This window comes from Haliotis asinina, chromosome 7 (genome assembly GCF_037392515.1).
Source record: "Haliotis asinina isolate JCU_RB_2024 chromosome 7, JCU_Hal_asi_v2, whole genome shotgun sequence".
In the NCBI taxonomy this organism is placed as follows: Eukaryota; Metazoa; Mollusca; class Gastropoda; order Lepetellida; family Haliotidae; genus Haliotis; species Haliotis asinina.
The window spans coordinates 60,603,247-60,629,872 of NC_090286.1; the positions used below are offsets into that span (position 1 = coordinate 60,603,247).

Below are 26,626 nucleotides of genomic sequence, written 5' to 3' on the forward strand. Positions count from 1 at the left end.
CACATTTCCAAAATTGAAATGCAGCATGCACACAATAACTAAATTGGAAGGAATATCGTGCCGGACAAGGTTTTCCAGAGCACCTGAACATAAATGTCAATGTCTTTCAAAGACTAATATGTGCAGGTCTTGCAAAAGGACAAAGCAGGTATGCTTGACAAAGTTCTTGCAAAGGAGGTTTATACACAACACCAAAACCAACCGGTCAGCTCGACGCCTTACAAAACAATCAATTCGAGATTTCCTTTGAATGTGAGATATTTGGCTACGCGTCTTGCGCAATCAGTCTTTTTCATCCATATACACTCACGAACACCTGTTCATTTCAAAGCTGGTGTCCCCTAATGACCTAATGTGATCCATATATTTTGTATATGACAAGTAAAATACACTTGAAAGCGGCAGCTGTTATACTCCAATAAACAAGACCAGCGGACGAGACATGACTTTTTCGGCGCAAATTGTCGTAGGCGCTTTGCGGAAATTACGTAAGTGAACGCAGAAGAAACACAAAGCGTCATCGTTCCGCTCAGTTTCCATTGTCTTTGCGAGTTATGCTGAGATACTCAACAAACTGAGATAAAAGTCAAAATGATGAAAAAGTGGAAATCAGTGTGTGGATTAGAACTTGAAAATCACTCATGAAGTCTCTGACAAAGTAATGTCTGTTCAGGTCATGATCATTTGGAAAAAAATACGAAAGTTCTATGGATATACAACTTCTTATAAGGTAAGCAGCATTTCGGCGTAGCTGTTAAACTCGTTATCAAGAAAGGGATATCTTACAGGTAGTCCTGTAAGTTAAACCTTTGTTTTGGGTCGAGGTCAAAATCGTTTGATGTAGTGACAACGGTGTTGTTTTATGGGATTAGACACGGATTTTCTATAAAAAAAAGTAAAATGTGTGTCCTCAGGAAACGAAATAAGACACGTGTACCAGAATGTAAGTGAATCGATGTTAGCGAGTTCAATCAGTGACTTCAGTTAATAAAATGGGCTTTCAGTTCACTCCTTCCATTAGTAATGAGTTATTTAGTTTCTTGGTAAAATTGCTTGCAAGGTGAATGTTGAAAATGACAGTTTTCAGGATCATTTTAGCAACTTCAGTTATATCAATCAGTTATGGCTTCAGTAAAGCTGCTATGCTTCACGTTTCGTCCCACTTATTTTACGGGAAGATACCTTTGTGTAAACAGCTATATGTTCATTTTGAGAACTGGTAAAAAGGGAGAATATATTTCGTGAAAATGAATTTTGAAAGACTGCAGATCAACAGTTCCAGCTGTCTCAACAACATAATTTCTAAAATACTTAGAGACCACAATCACGAAAGCCAAAGTAAATCTGTTCGAGTGTAGCAAAAATAGTGAAAATTTATTTAAAAAATAGAAAAGTAAACGCAAAGAGTGAAAATTTATTTAAAAAATAGAAAAGTAAACGCAAAGTCAATCTTGATTACATTACGTATTCCTCATAGCCCGATATAATGATTACACATTAATAGTATGGATACGTTACTCTATAGTTTAAACTACTCTCCTCAAGTAATCGGGACTGGATTGGCAAGCATAAACATACATATCAATGCCGCTCCATACCAATAATATAATTACATAACATACATGATAACAACACTTCATGTTCCGCTCGTCAAACGTCAGAATAAATTTACAGTTATCAAAGCAGACTAACAAGCCCACTAGCAGTAAAAACACAAAACAAAACAAAAACAAATAAATTAATAAATCCAAATGAATAGATGGAATACTAAAAACCACCAAAATATGCACGCCCCCTTTAAAAAGGTAGAGTGCAAAAGTGGCAAACCGGTAAAATATGCCAAGATTCAAACTCAAAACTATACAATCGTATTTTACTCGATGAATCCGAATGGTCTCAATGTCATAATGTGGGTAGTTACAGAATCGAAGCAAAATATTGTACATATATGTATCATGAAATAATAATTTATCAACTGAATAACACATAAATAATACTCTTATGATATGTATAACATCACATTTGAGTAAAAAAATGCATGCGTTGAGCTTGTTAGATGTTTTAAGGATTAACGGAATAGGTAGAAAAGGACACCCCCACTTGGGAACTTGGGAGCACAGAGACGCCACGGTTCAGTGGTTACAGCTATAGGGCCTTCTGTGCTCTCTGCTCAATATATTTAGGGTGGTGATGTAGATGAAGGTTACGTAGGAAAAGTAGGTGATGTGGGTATACTACGTCAACAGGCAGCTGGGCAGTCAACCAGATAGTTTGTTGTTTTAACCTGTCTGACAATTGTTGCGTCTGACCAGGGAGACAATAACAAGCTGATGTTAACACATGTGATCTAACGATAGTTTTGCGTTCTTTAGCATGTTTTGGAAGGGATGACCGTGGTGTATCATTTATTCTTTCATTCATTCACATATGTACTTTTTTTTATTATTTCTTTCATTCATTCACATATACTTCTTGCTCTACATTCATTCATTCATTCATTCATTCATTCATTCATTCATTGTAAGATTTCGACTGATACAGTAAACTGGCTGAAGTACTGTTAAACGCAGCCTAAGTTGCGATGGAGACGAATCAGGTCACTGTGTGCATTGGAGCATGAGGAGGCGCATACTAATTAGTACAAATGGTAAAGAAAACAAGCGAGTGACCTACCCCTGTTTCTGGTTTGACAAATAGGAGAATACCCCATAAAACCTCGGACGAAGAAAAGCCGGGACCAGCAAACGGGAATTACTAAAAATGGAGACCACACTATTAAAACGAAACATGCTAAACTGGGTAGGTACACTTAAAACTACTAGGTAGGTACATTTGGCGAATGTCAGTGGAATTGACAAGACATATTTCAATACAGTTTAAAGATCTCACAACACCGTTTATTAATGTGTCCCAGCATAGTCACTGGAGTTTGGTCACTCTTGATTAGGGCTTTCACAAATAACTTCAACTTCACAGATATAGGTTGAATTTTGATATATTTATAGAATACCTAAATTCAAAAGAATCTCAAGGCTTAGTAATCTAAGTGTATTGTATATGTTGCTGGAAGTAAAGCTCTGTGTTCGGGACCCGTGAAGATCTGGAGTAGAAGAGGGCTTCAACAACCCATGCTTGCCATAAAAGACGACTATGCCTGTCGTAAGAGGTGACTAACGGGATCGGGTGGTCAGGCTCGCTGACTTTTGCTGACACATGTCATCAGTTCCCAATTGTGCAGGTAGATGCTCATGCTGTTGATCACTGGATTGTCTGATCCAAACTCGATTATCTACAAACCGCCGCCATATTGCTGGGATATTGCTGAGTGCGACATAAAACTAAACTCACGAAATTAAACTGAATTTTCATTAGAATTTCATCTATTTTTAAACCATATGTTTGCAAAATAGAGAAAACGAGCAAACGAAAGCATTTTCGTCCAGGAGAGAGATTAGTCGAATTAAGACCGGAATGATTTCATTTTTTTTTTGTCGTGATACTTATAAACACACTTTCATTCATAAATTTACAACCCTCAAGACAATAAAAAAAGCTTTGAAAATTTAAGTGGAAATCTTGTACTTGTTACAAATTAGCAGATTTAAGTCAAAATGAGTTGAATTTTGTGCCATGATACATATAAATATATCCTCATTCATTTACAAAATCCAAAACACAGGAACAGATGTATTTTGAGTAAAAGTGATTATTCTGGCATAGTTTTAAAAAATCTTCCTGAACTCCAAAAGTAAGTCAAAATCAGTTGAATTTTGTGTCATGATACTCACAATGGCACTTTCATACATTTACATCCTCCAAAACATTAGAAAAGATGTATTTGGAGTGAAAAGGAAATATTCTCGCTCATGGGCCCAATGTTTTTCGCCCATGGGCGAGATGTTTTTAAAAAATCGGTCTCAGTTAGCAGAAATAAGTCATAATGAGTTGGATTTTGTGCCATGATACTCATAAATATATCCTCATTCATTTACAACCTCCAAACCACAGGAAAAGATGTATTTTGAGTGAAGGCAAATATTCTCGCCCATGGGCCAAAATGTCTTTTTCCCATGGGCGAGAGTTTTCAAAATTGCTCTCATTTAGAGGAATTAAGTCAAAATGAGTTGAAATTTCTGTCATGATACTCATAAATGTACTTTCATTCATTTACATCCTCCAGATATTGGAAAAGATGTGTTTGGGGTAAAAGGAAATATTCTCGCCCATGGGCCAAAATGTTTTTCGCTCATGGGTGAGATTTTGTTAAATAGCTCTAAATTAACGGAATTAATTCAAAATGAGTTGAATTTTGTGACATGATACTTATGAACGTACTTTCATCCATTCACAACTTCCAAAACATGGGAAAAGATGTATTTTGAGTAAAAGTAAATATTCTCACCCATGGGCCAAATGGTTTTCGCCCATGGGCGAGGCGTTTTGAAAAATCACTTTAAATTAGCCAAAATTAAATTAAGTCAAAATAAGCTTAATTTCGTGTCAAGACAATAATAAATACACGTTCATTTATTGAAAAGATGCAAAGCCTGGGAAAAAACATGTAGTTTCAATGAAATTAATTATTCTCGTCCATGGGCCAATATGTTTTTCACCCATGGGCGAGATTTTTCAAAATCGCTGTCAGTTAGCAGAGTCAAGTCACAACAAACTGAAATTTGTGTCATGATACTTATCAACATTTTTTCATTCATTTACAACCTCCAAAACATTTATTCTGGATGAAATGAAAAACTTTCGCCCATGGGCCTACCCATTGGCCACTGTTCGCCCATGGGCGTGCCCATGGGCGAGCGAGTTTAAATTTTGAGTTTTCGAAAAAAAATTTTTTCATTTTTTCATCCTTAGCACATATACATAACAGCTGCCTGTTTAATTTTGCGAAATCCCTTGTGAGAGAGTGGCCACAGTGCTGAGAGTTTCTGGACTTTTGTGAGTCCAGAATTAAATTGTGACGTGTTATTTATAAACAGTAATATTTCTTTTGTTTTCATGACAAAACTAGAGTAATTGCATCATAAGTTGAGTCAGTGGTTAATGATAATTTCACACAAGGGTTCAATACAGTTCATTTTCCATCCAGACAGATCATTTTCAAGGCCATTTCCCCTTTTGCGTCTTACGGAATCTGTTTCAGTGGATAGTCGACACTGATTCCCCTCTGGAGGCGACGTTTTATATTTACCAGCTGTAACTATACTTTATAGTGTAAATATCGTGCATGTTTCATCATTCCGTGCGCTAACATTGTTTAAAGTTTAAACTTTATATTAAATTTAATTCTACTAAACTTTCACATTCAAATCCCTCAACTCAATTTGTCTAATGGTTATAGTTGTGGATTTCTAATCCAGAGATTACGGTTTTGAAATCCGTTCCCAAACAGCTGAACGTTTGTAACTAAATTTAGACCAATATACATAATGTATTTAAATTAGCCTCATTTAGTCTCGTTTCCGGCACTTGTTCATCACATGACATTTGTAGAGAAACACAAGGTCTGAAAAAAGTATCAAAATTAATTTGTATCTGACCATGGTGGAAAGTTGCTTGGCCTCACTCTCTTGGAACTACTGCATGTTAAGGAACAAATGTAAGTTGCTTTCAGCTCATACCATTTCTAACGTTACTGCTTCATCATCATTTGTGTCAATACTGTATTACTGGTGATCATTTTCTGACAACGGTTTACTGAGATGTTCAAATGTTCAATCATCCAAATGTCTTTGTATAATTTCAATACACATGGCAAAGTTAATGCCAAAAGAATATACGTGTAAAGTTTATTGAGCAAACATTATGTTATCGTGTTTGTTTATATTGTAGTGTTTTTAACCATCATTTGGCCTTCAGTTGATTCGTTGTACAAGTATTAATCAGTCCATGTCAACGTTTCAAGGATGCCATGTAACCTGACACAGATGTGATCAACGTAATGCGAGTATTTGTTCTTGCATCAACAAATAGATACTACAGAATGAGCAAACAGGTACCAAGTCATAATGTCTTCCACGCCTCAGCAGTATCAGATGAGAACATGAAGACATCCCCCCAGCGATGCACACATCATGTTTGACTACAGTGTATGTTATGCATGAAGTCTGTTTTGAATTATGCTTTGTATCTCTCATTTCAATTTTCAACTGAATGAGGTACCACAAAACTGAGTATTTCTGTTAAAGAGCGATGCTGTTTGGGCTAATCTGCACTCCTGTATATGGAGCCTTTTGCATCATCAGCGGTCTTGTGGCATATGGTTACTATGACTACAAGAGATGCGACCCAATAGCGTCGCATCAGATCGACAACATTAATCAGGTATAATCACGATATATAATACTGTCGTAAATGGAAAGCAGAATAGGTACAGTTACATGACAGCAGTACAGCGGATCGGTACAGATCGAATTTAGGTTCATCCATAATGCTTTTTAAAAATGTAAATATGGCCGTATGTTTAACCTAGAGTAAAGCAGATATGTTTTGGGGTTTTTTTTTACTGTCTTGTGAAACGTAACATTGTTGAAGAGTGTTACAGTCGTTTCTGTCAAGATTCTTAAGAGCGCAGTCCTGTGAATGCTGTACTTTCTCTTCAGGTGAAGGACGAATTTAAATATCTACCGTTTAAAATTGATACTTGACAGTGATCACACAGGAACTTCAACCACTGAACATTTAATGCTGAATGCACACTTAGCCTTTGACCTCCTTCGATTGAATTCACTCTCTTCCCCAGGTATTACCATTCTTGACAATAGACATTTTCCGGAATCTACCAGGAATGGCGGGAGTATTTCTCGCAGCACTGTATAGTGCATCTCTTAGGTCAGTTTGATATCATCAGTGTGAAGATTTATTAGTTCTTTGTACACGGTCTCACGCAGACATGTCTAACTGCGATGCACATATGGTGAAATCTGCCTAACCACAATGCTCACCGCTTCCCCCAAGTTTGCAACAAATAGATTGAGAAGCCAGTAGTGCAAATATTTGTAAGTAAGTTAAGGTGATGAATTGTGCAACCTGAGTTCATTTATCATTAATGTTTATGGATAACAGAAAGTGCAAAATGTGCAGTCACATCTCTGTGCATTTTACCTGACATTGATTCACAATTCACTGCTCACTATTTATATTTTTCAGTTCATTATCATCAGGACTCTCAGCCCTTGCAAACATAACATGGGAGGAATTTGTAAGACTGCGTTTTCCTGCAATGGCAGAGTCTAAACAAATTGCAGTAACCAAATCTTCAGGTATGACAGAGGACAGCGATTGTATTGAAATTGTATTGATTGTATTGAAACAGTAAAGGGGATGATAGTACAGGCTCAGGTCCCCTATAAGCATTAATTTATCAACCCCCGACCCTGTGGGTGTGAAAAAAAATGGTGTAAATGATGGCAGGGCATTAATCGCCATCTAGGCAAAATCGTTCTGACACTTAAATGATTTCACCAATTCCCCTTGAAACCACCGGATTATTTTTATGGATACATATCTAGTTCATAACAGTTCAGTGTCTATTTCCTATGATATCTTTGGTTTTGTAAAGGAACGTTTGCCTGGCCAGTTCCCTACCCTGTTCTATGAGTTGTTTTTTGTTTTTTTTCTCATCTTCCCCGATTTCGATCATCTTGGGAACCTTGGTATAAATCTCTTGTTTCATTCGGTGGTACTTGACTAGTTGGGAACACTTCATTGGTAATCTTGCACTGCTGATAGGTTCAACTTGGCTTCAGACAGAACCCTGATCTAGCCTTAGTTCAGGGATTTCATTGAAGCCAACATGAATTGAATTTGAGAGCTATTCCCATCTGTCATGAAACCCTGGCTACCATTTCCAACCCTAGGATGACTCGTGTGGCTATGATAGCTGATGATAGACCTACCCAGTCTACCCAGAGACCCACGCTGGCTGTGTTTCACGCACCTTGTTCTTGTTCAAGTTGATGTTTGATCTCTGTAATTTGTCGCAGATGAAGTGTTTTGGTCCACTTCATCCAGAAACTTTGTTTGATGCATCCCGATTTCGTCATCATCTACCTGTTCGAGCTTCATTTTCATATAAGCAATATCTTTCTTGAGTTTTGCGGGGTTGTTCTCTCCTTGCTGTGTTTTTGTGGCCTTGTCCAGACGTTTGAGTTCCCTCAAGGGAGATCCAAAAACCAGATAAGGGTTCGTCCCAGCACACGTTCAGGTTTTGTTTCGATCTCATACAATGCTTGTCATGCATGGAGGGGCACTTCATTTGGATCATCTGTTGTGATGATGCTCGCCATGGCACCAAATTCAGTGCTCGTCTTTCGCAGATTTCTCGCGGGCTTCAGCAGAAGTTGTTTAGGTCATGCACTGCCATAATCCCACAGCCGACATAGAGTTTGACCACCTCTGTTATTGATTATGATTTCCATTATGTAATGCTATTGTTACGAGAGTGTGATTTCTATAATTTGAATTATTATTCAATTAGGTAATAGTTATTATTGGGCCACAATATTTAGAGTCTGAGTGATAGCTATTATGGGTCATATTTCCTATCGCAATTGTAGTATTTTAGCGTGACGGCTTTAAGGTAGAGCTTTAGAGTTGCCTCCCTTCAATATATGTTTTGACGGTTGGTAAACAAGACACTGAGTGAGAAAGTGCTAAGTTAATAGTGATATGGTGGCACAGTGCTCGAACTTTCAAGAATCAGTGACTGTGTATATATAAGACTGGTTGTTGTGTTGACAGGACATACACACGCAGTTACACTCGGAGTAACACTGCAGTTGTGTCATTTGTCTACCTACATCTGTCTGGTTCTTCATCAACGTTTGACCTACATTGAAGACCACTCGCTGCATAACATTTACTGTTTAACTGAAAATCAAGACTTTGATGGGTTGATGTTATATTTGTGACCCATTACTTTTGATTTGACTCAGCTGCATTGTACTATTCTGAATCATTGTATCTTGCTTTTGTTTCCACAACATATTATTGAATATATTAGACTTGCTTGTATTCTGTTTTGCTGGTTTATAGGAAAATGGAATGGAATTCAGAAAATTGGAAACTGACAGAGAAAATGACCTGAAAAACCTTGAAAACCCTTCTCCACCCACAAATATTGATGACTTACATTAGGCAGCGATTTTGGCAGATGATTATTGTTTGACTCACAAGAGTTCTTTTAGGTCTCCAGGTAATACAAAGTTTTCTGGCCAAAAGGGTTTTCCCCAGGTTGGACTTCAGGACATGTAGGTTACAGTTGTGTTAGAACAGGTTCAAATTCTTTTGGCAAGCAGTCACATTCTTTTCAGTCTAAGCCTAAGGCTACCAGTGGTTCTGTTCCTGGTTGTGCATATTGTAAGAAGACGGGTCATTTGATTTCTGCATGTTACCAACTCCAGTTTAAGAATCAGGATGCATTTTCCTTAAATGCTTTTGTGACCTAAGCCTCTCTTTCCAGATGGTTCTGAGGAGAGTTTTGTTTGTGAGAGTAAGTCCTCAGATTCTGTAGTTTGGAAGGAGTTTTTGCCCTTTGTTTCTAAGGGTTCTGTGTCACTTATGGGAGATACGTCTACCCCCGCTATTATATTGAGGGATACTGGAGCATATCAATCTCTGATTTTGAAGGATATTTGCCTTTTTCTGATGATTCTAAAGGGAAGTCAGATGTTATAGGTGGCAATTCTTCTGCGCCTCTCTGTTTTCTGAATTTGACTTCCGATCTGATTTCAGGTGAGGATAAAGTTGGTGTTCTTGACTCTCTCCTAGTTCCTGGTGTTGATTTGTTGATCAGTAATGATCTTATGGAGACCAAAGTTGATGCTCATCCTATTGTCACTGTTTCTCCAGAGAGTTCAGTTAGTACAGACATGTTTCAAGATGAATTTCTCGGTATTTTCTCCTTCTTGTGCAGTGACTCGTTCAATGTCGAAAGGCATTTCTTCCAAGACTTCTTTGCAAAATGATTCCATTTATGATTTGTTAGAACGTGATGATCACATTCTGTCCAGAGAGTAGCTTATTAGTGGACAGAGTGAGTATGTTGAAGTGTAGAAGTTGGCTAGTAAGGCTTTTTCTTTTGAGGAGGTTAGCAAGTTTCCAGTTTGTTATTACTACAAGGATACTGTTCTGTGAGGAAATATAGGTCGCCGGATGTTTTTGCGGACGATTGTTGCACCTTTGTAAGATTGTTGCACCTATGATATTTCACGTTTGATCAAGTTTTTCCCCTGAGTTGGTTTGCCACACGTTGTTCAGTCTGATCAGGGCTCACATTTTATGTCTAAGGTGTTTCAACAAGGTATATACCAGCTGGAAATTAAGCAAGTCCACTGCTTACCATCCAGGGAGCTTTAGACTGAGTGAGTGGGTTTAGTTTTACGCCACACTCAGAAATATTCCAGCTATATGGCAACGGTACGTAAATAACTGTAATAGTCTGGACCAGACAATAATGTGATCAACAACATGAGCATTGATCTGTGTAATTGGGAACCCATGACGTGTAAACCAAGTCAGTGAGTCTGACCACCTGATCCCGTTAGTCACCTCTTGCGACAAACACAGTCACGTTTTTTGGCAAGCACGGGTTTGCTGAAGGCCTATTCTAGCCCAGGACCTTAACGGGTCGGAGCTTTAGGGAGTTTTCATAAAACCCTTTAGAATATGATCAAGACTTACTGTTTTAAGACAGAGAAAGATTGAGATGAGGGTGTGCATTTTTGTAGTTGTATGCTGTCAGGGAGTCAGTTCAGGAAAGTTTAGGGTTTAGTCGCTTTTTTGTTTGTATTTGGTCACAGTGTGTGCTGGCCACTGAAGCATTTAAAAGAACAATGGCTCAATGACTGTCTAAACGACTGATCTCAGGACTATGTGTCTACATTTTGGGATAGAATTTCAAAAACAAGTGAGTTGGTCAGACAAAACTTGAATGTTTCACAAGCCAAAATGAGAAAAAAAAACTATGATAAAAAGTCAAAAGAGAGAAGTTTCATTTGTGCAGGGAAAGTGCTAATTTACATGCCATTCCTGGTCAACCACTGAGAGCAAGATATCAACGTCCATATGTTGTTGACAAAAAGGTTAGCGACATGGACCATGTCATCCCAATGCCTGGCTGTCATAAACAAAAGGGGTTGCGTCATGTGAACATGAGTAAGAAATCCCCAGTTCATGATTGTTCTAAAGACAATGGTGAACATGTCAACAACTTTGATGATGGTCTTAGCAATGTGAAATTAGATGACCTTAGTGATAATGTTTCACCAAAGGTAATCCTGATGTGTTAGATCACCTTGATGAGAGACTATCACATTTATCCTCTGTGCAGGAAGTTCAAATGTCAGATTTTATTCATGAGTTTTCTCACATATTTCCTGTGTGACGTTAAATATTAACTCACTCACATATTTCCTGATATGCCTGTTCGAACTGATGCTCTGAGCCATGATGTAGACGAAGGTGCTTCTGTGCTTCTAAAGCAACACCAACATCAGATGAATTCCGCAAACGTGAAATACTGCAGAAGGAAGTGAAATACATGCTGGACAATGACATTATTTTAACCCAGTGACAGTCCTTGAGTTCAGCATGTGTTCTTGTGCCGAAGAGTGGTGGAGGTGATTGGCGCTGCTGTGCTGACATGAGAGCAGTCAGTGCACTCTCATGAACTGATTCGTATCCTATTCTGAGAGTAGATGCCAACATTGATCACATTGGTCAAGCTAAATATATAAGCAAGTTTGACTTTCTGAAGGGATTCTGGCAGATTCCACTCACAGACCATGCAAAGAAAATATCAGCATTTGCTACACCAGGTGGAGTGTATTAATACAAAGTGATAAGGTTTGGTCTGAAGAACGTACCAGCAACGTTCCAGAGACTTGTCAGCAATGTCACATCTGGTCTTGATAGTGTTGAATCTTATATGGATGATGTCATCAGTTATGACATGGAGTGGGAAGAAAACTGGAAAAAAACTAATGCTTTCTTCGAAAGACTGTCTGAAACAAAATCGACTGTGAATCTCGCCAAGTGTGAATTCGGGAAGGCAAATTCTTAGGGCATGTTGTAGGGCACGGCCAGGTACAACCAGTTCATGGTAAGGTTGAAGTCTCTGTACATTTTCCAGCACCTCGGTATTAGATTCAAGAAGGAAGAGGCACCCGTGAACGGCCACCTCCTCGTGGTGGGTGCTGGGTAATGCCAAGAGCCGTTCAAACCCCCGTGTGGACCCGGGTCAACTAGGTCCATAGCACCCCATTGCTGGTTGCAAGGAGCAACCAAATTGGGCAACCTGTTTGCCGTGGATTGCGTCCCGTGTCGGTGGAGGACGGTAGTCTGGTGGTTGAGGGCAGTAGGAGCCTGAACCGTGTTCCTGTTGCTCAACACACCACTTTGGCCCTTACTTCACCTAGACGGGTGGTAGAATCGGCCCGATTCTATCAATCGGCTGGTCACGCCAAGCCCTGTGTATGGACTTGTACGTCACTGCACAAATTTAATTTGGAAATGTTTTACATTTGGACTTGGTTCATTTATTCATATCAAATGTCAATGATTTGCAATATGCTGTTTTGCTCTTTGCCTAGAGTCTTATGCCAGAAGGCGGTGGCTCATAGGCCAATCTGGTGGATTAGCTATTTATAACTCTTCTGCTGGAGTATATCATCTGAGTATCCTTGGTGCTGCAAGTTGGAGACCCACTTGTTTTTAGCATTGTCCTTGTGATACTCCGTGGTGGGTGGGGAGCTCGGATGATGAACCTGAAAACATTAATTATGGCTTATGAAACCCCTATCACCAAGAAAAAAACGTCCTCTTGATACGGATCCTGATATTAATGAACAAAGACCGTCCACATCTATTGACTATTGGCCACGTTTTATAGTACTTGAGACTGTTGACAAGACTCCTTTGAAGCTGAACCCTTTTGCTGTTTCAAAATGCGTACAAGGCATAGCAGGAGATGTTAAAAATGTTAGACGTTTGCGTACAGGCTCACTTCTTATTGAATGTAATAAGAGACAACGGGCAAATAACCTCCTGACAACTAAATCTTTTGTCGGCATTCCCGTATCAGTCTATGCCCACCGAACGCTTAACACCAGGAAAGGCATATTGAGAGACCGAGACCGCCTTTTTGCTGATATGCTGGAAATTGATATTGGCTCAGAGATGAAGGAACAAGGTGTGTTGTATGTAAAACGTTTCACTACCCGTAAACACAATGAGATCCAACAAACAAACACCTATTTGTTTTCATTCTCTACTCCGACTGCTCCTAAATCCATAAAGGCTGGTTACTGTCATATCAAAGTGGAAACATATATTCCAAATCCACTGAGATGTTTCAAGTGCCAAAAGTATGGGCATGGCGTCAATACTTGCACATTGTCTGTTGTGTGTGCTCACTGTGGTGAGAAGACACACACAACAGAAGATTGTGACAGTAGTTACAAGAAATGCACTAACTGTTCAGGAGACCATTCCTCTTTTTCAAAAGAGTGTCCAATATGGAAGCAGCAGATGGAAATAAACAAACTGAAATATACCCAAAATATTAGTTTTTCAGAAGCAAAACAGCTTGTTCAAAGATCTGAATGAACAGAAACGTATGCTTCAAAAACAAAGACATCATCTGAGGCGACGAATAAACCAACCAGATCAACTTCAGCGTGCCAAACAGATTTGACGTGGGTGAACACTGATTCCCCACAAACGTTTGCACCTGCAATAGCTACTCAAACTGCTGAGTCACTTCCTGGCACGTCTCAAAGTCAACCAGAGCCAGATTGTGTTCAAAATGTGTCATCTCAATCTACCACAAGGTCTCAAAATAAATTCTCGGACACCTATGTCCAAGGTGTGGAACATGGTCCAGAAAATCAAAGGTAAAGGTGCTAAATCTACTGTCCATCATCTTAGACATGGAGATCAGTTACTTACGGATGAATCAGATATCGCAAATAAACTGGGCGAAACCCTTGCTAAACATTCTTCCTCTTCTAATTATTTACCTAATTTCCAGCAGTATCAACAAGAACAAGAAAAGAAAACTATTAATTTCAACTCAGATAAAGGGGAAGATTATAATGAAACTTTTTCTATTTATGAGCTCCATACTGCTCTTGATCAAGCTCATGATACTTCTACAGGAGCTGATAACATACATTATCAACTCCTGAAGCATTTACGAGAATCCTGCCTTGAAACTCTTGTAAATATTTTTGATGATATTTGGACATCGGGTAACTTTCCTCCCTCATGGCGTGACGCCATAGTAGTACCAATGCCTAAACCTGGACGTGATCATACGGATCCGTCCAATTATCGACCTATTTCACTAACTAGCTGTGTTTGCAAGACCATGGAACGCATGATAAACAATCGACTTGTTTGGTACTTGGAAACTAATAACCTTATCACAGATATACAATGTGGTTTCCGTAAAAACAGAAGTACAGTCGATCACTTAGTGCGTTTAGAATCATTTGTGAAAAATGCGCTGATTAATAAACAACATGCTGTGTCTATCTTCTTTGATCTTGAGAAAGCATATGACACAATCTGGAAATATGGTATTTTAAGAGATTTACATGATTTCGGTTTGCGAGGTCGTTTGCCTGAATTCACAGCCAAATTTTTAAATAACAGGCAATTTCAAGTCCGCGTGGGTTCTACCCTGTCTGATCATTACAATCAGGATCAGGGTGTTCCACAAGGCAGTATTTTGTCTGTCACTCTTTTTAGCATCAAGATCAACAGTATATCTAAAGTTTTAAACAATTTAATCGATGGATTTTTATTTGTGGATGATTTTAATATTTCTTGACGTGGTAAAAATATGCATACTATTGAACGGCAACTGCAGCTGTGTTTAAACAAAATAGATAAATGGTGTCTTGAAAACGGCTTCAAATTTTCTAAATCAAAAACCAATTGTATACACTTCTGTCGTAAATACAAACCCCATAAGGACCCAGAACTATTTCTCAGTGGTACCCCAATCAAAATGGTCAAGGAGGCTAAATTCTTGGGACTTATTTTCGACTCACATTTGACCTTTTTGCCGCATATTACATCCCTTAAAGCCAAATGCCTGAAGGCACTCGATTTATTAAAGGTTATATCAATTTCAAAATGGGGAGGGGATCAGTCTACCCTTCTTCACTTATATAGATCACTGATCCGATCTAAACTTGATTACGGCTCCATCGTATATGGTGGAGCTTGTCAAAGCAACCTAAAACTACTTGATCCTGTGCACCACCAAGGCCTAAGACTTTGTCTCGGTTCTTTTAGAACCTCTCCTATTGACAGTCTATACGTCGAAGCTGATGAGCCTTCTCTCAACTTACGTCGTATAAAACTATCTTTACAATACATTACAAAGTTAGCTTCAAATGAGTCTAATTCCGCATTTAATTGTGTCTTTAATCCTCTCTACGAGGATTTGTATACCAAAAAGTCTTCCCTTGTTCCGCCTCTTGGGCTCAGAATTAAGCCATTTCTTGCAGCCTCTAGCACTGAGCTGGAAAATTGCCTCCTTGGCAATTGATTAGGCCACAAGTTGACCTAACATTAACGACATTTAAAAAATCAGAAACCAACGAATTACAGTATAAACAAGAATATAATCAATTGAAACATAAATATAGCAATTATAAATCCTTATTTACAGATGGGTCCAAGGACGGTGGCGCTGTGGCTTGTGCCACTGTCATTGGACCCAGAACAATATCTTCTAGATTACCCGATAATAGTTCTATTTTTACCGCAGAGGCTAACGCCATATCGACAGCTCTTAGGTATATTCAGAGACATCCTAAACGTAAACAATATATAATTTATTCCGACTCTCTTTCTTGCCTTCAGGCTATTAAAAATATTTCTTGTAAACATCCACTTTTAATAGAAATTATTGAATTGTATAATGATCTTGCTACTGGCCAATACGACATCGTCTTCTGTTGGTTACCAGCCATGTAGGGATCTCTGGTAACACATTGGCTGACCTTGCTGCTAAAGCAGCACTCAACAAATCTGTGACACCCCTTCTTATTCCTTACAGTGATTACAAAGCCACCATTAGATGTTATATCCGTGACCTGATGCAGAAGAAGTGGGACACCCAAGTGGGTATGAATAAATTACATGAGATAAAACCTTACATTGGTTATACCCACTTGGGTTGTCAGTCCAGATTTGAAGAGGTTATTCTACGACGATGTCGTATTGGACACACTAGATATACTCATGCGTACCTGTTGAAAGGTGAGGATCCTCCTTTCTGTATCCCTTGTGATGAGAGAGTTACAGTCAAGCATATTCTGCTTTTTTTGGTTTTTTAAAAGTAATTGATTTTTTGACTGAATTTTGAACAATATGTTTCTGTAAAAAGATGTATTTTAATAATTGGTAGTTTGGATTCGTAACTAGAATTGTTAGTGGCTGTACCCTCAAAGGGGGTTGAAGTATTGTAAAATTATTGTCCTCCTGAGAGGGTACGTAAGTCCAAAAACATTGATAGTAAATTTACGTCTACCACTGTTTGTAATCGTAGTATTCCTATTGTTTTAATTGTGGCTAGCATATTGTACACTCGCCAGCGGCTGAAGGGATGGTGTAAATCCAACTAGGGTCCATGTAGGTAGCAAAGGTACTGTAAGTCCCCATGGTCCTAGTATGGTGATCTACCTTCAGTTGCTGGCGATCTATAGCCTGATTTTATAGTGTATTGTCCAAATGGTGATGTTATTTTTAACTCCCCATGCTAGTTTTAATTCCATTTGTGATATTCTAGTTGTTTTACTGTCCGTCGTTGACAGGTTTTATAGTAGACATATAATTGATTTTGATATTAGTTGTTCTCGTCACGATATGGCTGAGATATTGCCGATGTGACGTAAAATATTAACTAACTCACTCAAGAAGGAAGATTTATCAACTGAACATCCAGTTTGTTATTTTTCCAAGACGTTTGACAGGCATCAGATAAGTTATTCTACCATTGAGAAAGAGACATTAGGTCTTTGAGGTGTCCCTGAGTACCATTCCTTTGCCAACTGACGTGTTTGCTGATCACAATCCTTTGACTATTCTCCATAAAATGAAGAACAAGAATGAAGGACTTGTGAGGTTTGACCTTGCAAGGGTTCAATCTTGTGATCAGATACATTAAAGGCAAAGACAATGTTTGTGCTGATGCACTTTCCACACTGTAAATGCATGATGACTTGATGATGATGCATGTTTGCATTTGCATTATTTCATTGTAGTTCTGAACAAAGTTTCACATGTTCTTCATAAAATTGCCTAGCATCATGTTATGTTTCTTATCATGCTATGACTGTAACAGAAGGTTTCGAGAGTGTGTTTTGTCTATTTTTGTGTGTTTTTCTATTGATTAAGTGATAACTATTATTGGGTCGCAATGTTAAGAGTTGTGTGAGAGATTTATTATGGGTCACATTGATATCACGGTAATAGTATTTTAGGGGCATGCCTATAAGGTAGAGCTGTAGAGTTACCTCCCTTTTGTGTGTTTTGACTTTCCGATCATGAAGGTTCTATATTTCACTGGAATACTCTAGAATCAGTGATTGTGTATACACAAGGCTGGTCGTTGTGTTCACACACACATACCCGCGCGCATACTTACACACAGAGTTATGCCGCAGTTGTATCATTATTTGGTCTGTCTACATCTGTCTGTCTCTTCGTCAACTTTCAACCTACGTTCAGCACCACTTCGCTGTGAAAGATCAAGTAGAACTGTTTCTCAGTGAAAACCAAGATTTTGGTGAGCTGATATTATATTTGTGACCCATTCTCTTAGATTTGACTCAGCTGCCTTGTACTAGAAACCTCTATTGTGAATCTTTGTATCTTTCGTCAATACATATTACAGAATATTTTAGACTTATCAGTGTTCTATTTTCTGGTCTTAGGGGATTTCTCATATTGTTTGTCACAGCAAATCATAAACTGTAACCAGTAACATATACCATTTGTGCAGATCAATGCTGATTCTGGTAATCACTGAATTGACTCGACTATTTACAGACCGCGATGATATAGTCACAGTTGTACAATTGACTCTGCATTTGGCAGAGATTTCTTATGTATCTGAAAGGGGTTTTGTCGCTTCTATTTACAGTACAAGGCAGACTAGCTGACAGACATTTTAATCATATGTTTATGTGACAGCACCTGGATATGTTTTATCAAAATGATGGAGAGCTGAAATCCATCTCATTCGTAAAAGTCTCTTTGGAAGTTTCTAATAGATGTCAACCTGTATTGACAGATACGTACAAATAAATAACGTTATTATAATATGATGACACCCACGTTTACTTGTTGATAAACCTGGATTAAACCTTAATGTTTACATATGTTTTAGTGACTAAAGAAAGCATAAGTGTTTGTGCTGGAATTGTTTCCACGAAGATGAATCACTCTTCTGTGGGGTTGTCTTTTCAGTGGTCGTGTGGGGAATCGTGACCTGTTGTGTTGCAGTATGTATGTCATCACTGAGATCCATCCCCCTACTCCAGGTAATAATGGGCAAATGTTTTTAACCTGTGGAAGTAATTTTGCATTTTTATTAGTCAGTTAATAATAATTCATTTTCCGTCCATCGTCAGTGCATTAGCAGGTTGATCGATCACGTTTTTCCCTTCACGACATCAGATACTGGCTTCCGGCTAATATTTGTATCTACACACGCTGAATTATATTTGAATCGCTTATCTATACGTTTCTCCCTTTATGGTTTTGACACCAACTTTGTTGCAGCTTTATTACAGTGCCTCCGGAATTGTATCAGGGCCAATGTTCAGCCTCTACTACCTTGGGGCTTTGTTCCCATTTGTCAACACACGAGTATGTATACACCGCAGATGCCAAACTTTAGAGAATTTATCCTAGGTGCCATAGCTAATTTTATTTTGAGAAGTGCCTATTTCAGTGAGTGGCAATAATTGTACGCTGCTTTTAGCAACATGACTGTGGACACCAGAAATGGGCCTTAGACATTGTACCCATGTGGGGAAATCGAACCCAGGTCCTCGTGATGAGAAAACACCTTAACCTCTAGACAACCACTTCGCACCATTGTGAAGAGGGAAAAGTTTAAATATAACTTATTAAAGAGCGTGCTTATAAATTCATTTTCCATTTTGAAATTTCCCAAATAAAGTTCAAAGTATGTTACATTAGACATCCATTTTACTAGGCATGTAAATCAGACCATACAACCAGTAAACATCATTCGCCTTAACATAAATTCACTGAGCTATTTTGTTTTGTCTTTCTTGGATGCACAGTTGTTCCCACAGTATGTTGGGTGTATCAAAGAAGTTAACACTCAGTTCTTAAGGTTTGAGACACAGTTTGAAAAACTTGTAAATATATTCGTTAGTTCGGGACACATGTTTGGTAACCACTGTCTGTATCTCTATTTTCTTAGAGTGCCATTGCTGCACTCCTGGTTGGGATAAGCTGCCTGGCATGGCTGGTGGTTGGTGCCAATGTTTCCCCGGGGGTGAGGCAGACGCCCCCTCTGCCCCCTGCCCCTACAGATCACTGCCCAAGAGTCAACTTCACTCTGCTGTACACGATGACAACACCAAACTCAACTCATGATGATGTACTAACTACTGGGTAACACTTGGGGCACCTTTCTACTTGTAAACAAACTTGTAATACTATGATGGTAAATGTCATTCAGATTCTATATTTGAAAGGCTTTTAGTATAGAGTATATTAATCTATGCATTTATATATTTATTATGAACTATGGTTATTAGTTTCTTAACCTAAATATCACATTTGCTGTGCAGAAAAGGAGTCCCCACTTTGAATGTTAACCATCCCTCGTTCGTTTCTACCAGGTCAGGTCTGGACGCTTTCTACAGTCTCTCTTACACTCTCTACTATATGTTTGGGTTCCTCATCGTGCTGGTGGTGGGCGTTGCCCTCGGTCTGGCCACAGGTAAATGTCAGTAAGACAAATATCGTCACCCCTTCTCGCCATGATTCTAGTCCAGTAGTGATCAGCTTACATCCCTTCACGACCCGTGAATGTCCCGGGGCAGAATAGGCCTTCAGCAACCTATACTTGCCATAAAAGGTGACTATGCTTGTCGACAGAGGCGACTAACAGGATCGAGTGGTCAGACTCGCTGACTTGGTTGACATATGTCATCGGTTCCCGATTGCGCAGATCGATGCTCATGTTGTTGACCACTGGATTGTCTGGTCCAGACTCGATTATTTACAGACCGCCGCCATACAGCTGGAATACTGACGAGTGCGGCGTAAAACTAAGCTCACACACTACATTCCTTCACAGAGCGTACTGAATTTATATTAGATCTACCACCCCGTGCATCAGTGTGGACACAGACTTTCTCTACAGGCGTTGATGTTTCAGGTGGAAACAAGGATGGAGTTAACCCTATCTACGTGAGAAAGTTCTACTGGAGGCGCGAACAGGAAGTGGAACATGTGATGGTCAGTACCATGGCTAGCACATACTCTAAAGTACACGTACATCACTAACTAAATAAACTCCTTTAAAGGGGCTGTTCAGGGCTCTACCAATGACCTGTACTGATGTAATATGACAATGATAGCTCATGAGAAAGGTTCGTTGATGTTTTGCGGGCTGCTGTGCATCATATGTAACCAAGAAATTACATGAGCCCCATGAAACAATATTGGTGAGGTTCAGATTCATACATTTGCTTTGAAGCATTTTTTTTCTAATGACATGCAGACCAGGGTCCATCCTGATTCCATCCACCATCCCCATTGAACTAATTTATTTCTCTTCTCAAGCAAACCTTGACTGTGTTGAATATACCATCACAAGTGATAACCATTTTAAATCACGACCTATGAACGATGTTTTTAGTAGTGTTAGTTGTCACTGAAACTTTGCGTTTTCGAAGAATTACATTTGTTATATGACTTGTAAATAGATAAATATTTTCTGATTGGAAGTTGAATTAGGAACTAAGATTGTTAGTGGCTGAATCCTCGAAGTGGGTCGAAGTACCGTAAAATTATTGTCCTCCCGAGAGTGTATGTAAGTCCTAAAACTGTTGAAGTCAGATTTATTCTTCCACTTTTTTAGCCGTAGAATATGTGTCATTTTAATTTGTTGCTACTCTTGCATACAGTCGCCAGCAGCTGAGGGGATGGTGTAAATCCAGCTGAGGACCATGCTGGTAGCAGAGGTACTGTAAGTCCCCATGGTTCCCAGTATGGTGATCTACCCTCAGTTGTTGGCGATCTATGGCCTGTTTTTATATTGTACTGTCCAAATAGTGATACTATTATATTTTTATAAGTTTCCATGCTAGTTTTGATACTAAGTCTGATATTTCAATTGTTTTACTGTCCTTCGTCGACAGGTTCTTCATAATATGCTATATGTACATATATTTCTTTTTATGTCACGTATGTTCTCGTCACGATATGGCTGCACTACTGCCGATGTAACGTTAAATATTAACTAACTCACTTTTCAAGCGATCGGACATTATAAATAAAATTTCGTGGAAATACACATTTCAGATATCAAATATTTTGCAGTCAAAGTTCCATTATCAGGCTTGGGTAATTCCTTATGGTAAACAGAATTCACCAAAAAAATACAGGCATGCTTTTACTGTAAGTGGCTACGCAACACAAAGTCTACTTTGGCCCATTTTCGTTGTGACTGGAAATTGTAATGGTCAGTTCTTCTGACATGAGCCACGAATTTGGCACAATGTTTTTGTTGATTTATTTTTCAGCAAACGTTTAAGTTTTCTGTCATGTGGAGGTTCACTTTTGACTTCCATGGTCGATGGAAACGAAGTATAGCACCATATTCGTCTTCATCTTGTCCAAATGTTGTTGTTTTTCTGGTTTGAAGGCTCGGAGATTTGATGTCGGCTTGAAGCTGTGATTGTAGGCTCCACCATATGAATTTCTTTATGTTGCAGACTGAAGAAAGATTAACCCATACATCAGATATCTCGAATGAAGATGAGCAACAAACAGAATCATTCATCAGGAATTAGAATCAATAACTCAGGAGACCAAATACTGTAGGATAAAGACATTTTCAATATTTGCAGGTTAACTGATATGCACAATTCATGTTTTGTAGTTTCCAACAGCCAATGAATTGTGAAAGGCAGCGTTTGCTCTTCTCTGAAGAAATACATGTCTGACAAAAGTATAGGATTTGATAATTATGTTTGAAAGTAATTTAGAGTGAATCTTCACATGAGTTAATACTATACTGAAAGCCATTAAAAACGCAGTTGGTATTTGTTGTCCTGGAACTTACATAACTTCTACTGACGATTTTTACCTGCGATACGGAGGATGTAGGGATAAAAGGCTGATATCCTTGCCTGAAACTGAAACTGAAAATGCAACGCTTGACACAAGACATGAATCAGGTTTTCGCTATTGTTAGCGGCATTTCTTCAGATGTCATGATTGTGCATCCGTTGGTCAACTCAAACACCGTTTTCGGGCCACCCCTCCTTTGTTTGATGCCGTTGTTGCGTCCCTGACGTTGTTTTTGATTGGACATTTTCCGATTACGTTATCCACAGATGTTTGCTTAAAACAAATCTGCCAGTTACATCTATGTATGTTGACATTTGTGTGAGTAAAGAAAATATGAATTTCAAATTGCGTTTTTAATGGTTTTCAGTATATTATGTACAGGCAATCAGAATAAAGATATAGTACTGAGACTTCTAAGCTGTATCTATGATTAAAGAATTGTTTGATTTAACAAACCCAGGTCACTCACAAATCAAATTCTTTCCGCGAAGTGTCTCTGCTGTAGATAGCAATTGGCAAAGAAAAAGGGTGTGACATAATATTGGAATTGTTCAATAAAAATGCCTCTGGATTCATTCAAAGACAGAACTTTTTTCGAACTGAATAATGCAAAAGATTTCATATGAGTGCTACAACAATGTCAAGAAAAGGGTTGTGCTCAACGTCGAGACTGCCATAACTGTGGACAATCATATGTTGAACGGAAATCGGACAGGACACTTCAAAGAAGAAGAAGAAATAAAAACTACAACCATGAGATGGAATATACTGTACATCAACAAAGAGTGCACATGATACATATGATATATGATAAATATGATAAATGTAAGAGCGTTTCCCACAGGTAAATGAACTGTAAAATAAATATTCAGCACAGGTTATAAGTATGTGGCTAAAACAGTCATGATGAATATAACGACAACAGTGTACATAAACAGGTACAAATAACATTGTAAATAGAGATATATTATTTATTGTTACAAAAAGCCAATGCTGGGCGGGATGAACGATTTCAGGGCTCTGTTCGATCTAAATGTTGAAATTTTGGAACGTCTGCCAGATGGTAAAAGTTTATATTCTGTGTTTAAAAATGTGTGAAGAGTCACGTAAAAAATTAAGTAAGCCAAAGGGTCAAAATCTACCTTTGTGGTTTCACTGCTGAATTTGACGATTTTGTTAAGTTTTTTTCGGTTTCTGACCTGATAGGGATCCATACCAGTACTGAATTGAGAAGGTTAAGACGGTTTAAATAAATTTGTAAACATTAATAAAGCAGTGGAAGATTAGTTATGTCAACATTAAAAAAGAGCGAAGTTTCTGAAAGAAATATAAACGTTGTTGACCCATTTTGTATAGAGCATCTGTATTATGATTCCAGTTTAATTTGTCATTAATTATAGCTCCAAGATATGTGTATTTCATAACAATTTCAACATCTAAACCATGGACAGTGAATGGTGAATGCACAGACATACCTGTTCTGAAATTAATAATCATCTCTTTAGTTTTAAACACAGTGAGCAGAAAGTGATTGTCTTACACCACCAGTTACACCAGTGAGATTCACGAATTCCTGTATGTAGGCGCCCTCCATGTTGGTCAACAGGCCTACTGGAGCCACGTCGTCCGCAAACTTAACAATCTTAACAATAAAGCAATCATCATACTGGCTACCTGAAGGGCTCCAGTGTTGGTGATCAGTGTCTCTCAGTGAGATGTATTTACACTAACAAATTGTGGTCTTTCAATGAAATATTTTGCAGACAAATTTTATACAGTGATTTTGGCCAACTGGCCCATATTACAATTGTTGTTACAACACTTTTGTTCTCACTTCACAAGAAAATAGAAAAGCTACATTTAAACAATGTTTCAAACATTCTTGGACAACACACATTTCAAAAATGTTGGGCACCCGTGGCGAGCCACCTCCTCGTGGTGGGTGCTGGGTAACGCCAAGAGCTCGCCGACACCCCCGTAGTGGACCCGGGGGGATATTTGGTCCACCAACCCGTTTGCCGTGGGTTGGTCCCTGTGTCGGCGGAGGAGGGGATCCTGGTGGTTGAAGGCAATAGGGGCCTGCAATCGTGTTCCTGTTGCTCAATACACCACTTTGGCCCTGACTTCGCCTAGACGGGTGGTCGAATAGGTCCGGTTCGACCAATCGGCTGGTCACGCCAAGCCCTGTGCTACATTTGTTTACTGTTGTAAGAAACTTACGAAATTATAATATGTCTAAAGACTTGGCGAACGTTTTGACCTTAGGAATGTTGTTTGTTTTTGCCTAGAGTCGTATGCCAGAAGGCGGTGGCTCATGGGCCAATCTGATGGAACTATTAATCTTTTAATTTTTAGAATATTGAGAAGAAAGAATATTAAACGGTTACGTTCAGGTGCACTGCAGATTGAGTGTGGGAAACGGCAGCAGTCAGTCAATTTGATGAGCATAGAATCGTTTGTTGGAATTCCGGTTACTGTATCTGCTCACAAGACGTTAAACATGAACAAAGGGATCATCAGAGACCGTGATCGGTTGTTTTCTGACATGACTGAATTTGACATCATGACTGAAATGAAGGATCAAGGTGTGCTCGACGTCAAACGCTTTTCAATCCGTAAAAACAATGAAAGTGTTCCAACCAATACTTATCTGTTCTCCTTTTCATCTCCGACAGCTCCAAAATCATTGAAGGCTGGTTACTGCAACATCAAGGTTCACCTGTACATTCCGAACCCGCTCAGATGTTTTAAATGCCAGAAGTACGGCCATGGTGTAAATACTTGTACATTGTCCCTTGTGTGTGCTCACTGTGGTGAGAAGACACACACTACAGAAGATTGTACTAGTGATTTTAAAAAATGCACCAACTGCTCAGGCGACCATTCCTCATTTTCTAAACAATGTCCTGTTTGGAAAGAACAAATGGAAATAAACAAAATCAAATTCACTCAAAATATCTCTTTTTCTGAGGCAAGAAATCTGGTAAAAAGATCTGATCTTCTAGAAGGTTATGCTGCAGTAGCAAAATCAACATCGGATTCACGCTCTAAAATAACAAAATCATCCACAGGCTGCCAAACTACCTTGACTTGGATAAACTCCGATTCTCCACAGCTCGTATCCCCTACTATATCATCTCAGACTGAGGAATCACTTCCTAGTACCTCAAAGTCGTCTTCTGATTGCAAATCATCATCATCTCTGTCACATTCAAGGTCTCCATCAACAGCTGATAGTCAGCAAACGGTAAAAAGTAAACCGAAGCCAACGCCTGATGCTTCAAAACAACAAAGTGGCAGAGCTCCTAAAAGGTCACAGAACAAAATTCAATTGTTCAATAAATACGGGTCTCTTGAAGACATGGACGTTTCTGAAAACGTCTATTCTAGGGCACATAGCTTGTCGCCCTCCATAAGAGTGCGGGGTAGATCCCCAATAAATCCCCCCAAAGATAGTTTACTCCAATAATATTGTACAGTGGAACTGCAGAGGATTGAGGACTAATTTACATGAATTACAGCTATTAGTGCAAGATTTTACACCTTCAGCGATATGTCTCCAAGAGACATATTTAAAACAAACAGATACATTTGACCTTCGGTTTTTTTAATGCATATCATTCTTTTTCACCTCCGGGTGATAGAGCCACTGCCGGTTCATCCGTTCTAGTCAGACGAAAAGTTATTCAAAGCCCTCATTCACTTAATACTAATATGCAGGCTGTTGCTGTGCGAATCACTTTACATGTAGCGTTTACACTATGCTCACTCTATATTTCGCCGTCTTCGACATTTGCCAAAACTGATCTTCAAGCCCTGTATGACCAACTCCCGAAGCCCTGTATTATAATGGGAGATTTAAATGGGCACAACCCACTCTGGGGTAGTGTAACTACAAACACTAAAGGTAAATTGTTGGAGGACTTTTGTTCTGACAATAATTTATGTATTTATAATGATGGTTCCAAGACATATTTACACCCTGGAACAGGAACCTATTCTGCTCTTGACTTGTCATTGACAAATTCAGAACTACTAAATGAATTTGAATGGTCAGTCCACGATGACCTATGTGGAAGTGACCATTTTCCTACTGTATTAAAAGCTGTACCTCCATCCGATGTCCCTCCATCATCAATACGAAATTTTAAAAAGGCTAACTGGGCTTTATATGAAACACTGTGTGTGGAGAAACGTAATCCTGTACGTTTTATTGACGTTCCTGATGCTATTAAATGTTTTTTCTGAGGAA

General features: G+C 38.8%; 1 pseudogene; it reads left to right on the forward strand.

The window, feature by feature from the left end:
* Window positions 1-22,102, forward strand: part of LOC137291409 (sodium-coupled monocarboxylate transporter 2-like) — a 72,635-nt pseudogene extending 50,533 nt beyond the window's left edge.
* The last annotated feature ends 4,524 nt before the right edge of the window (window positions 22,103-26,626 follow it).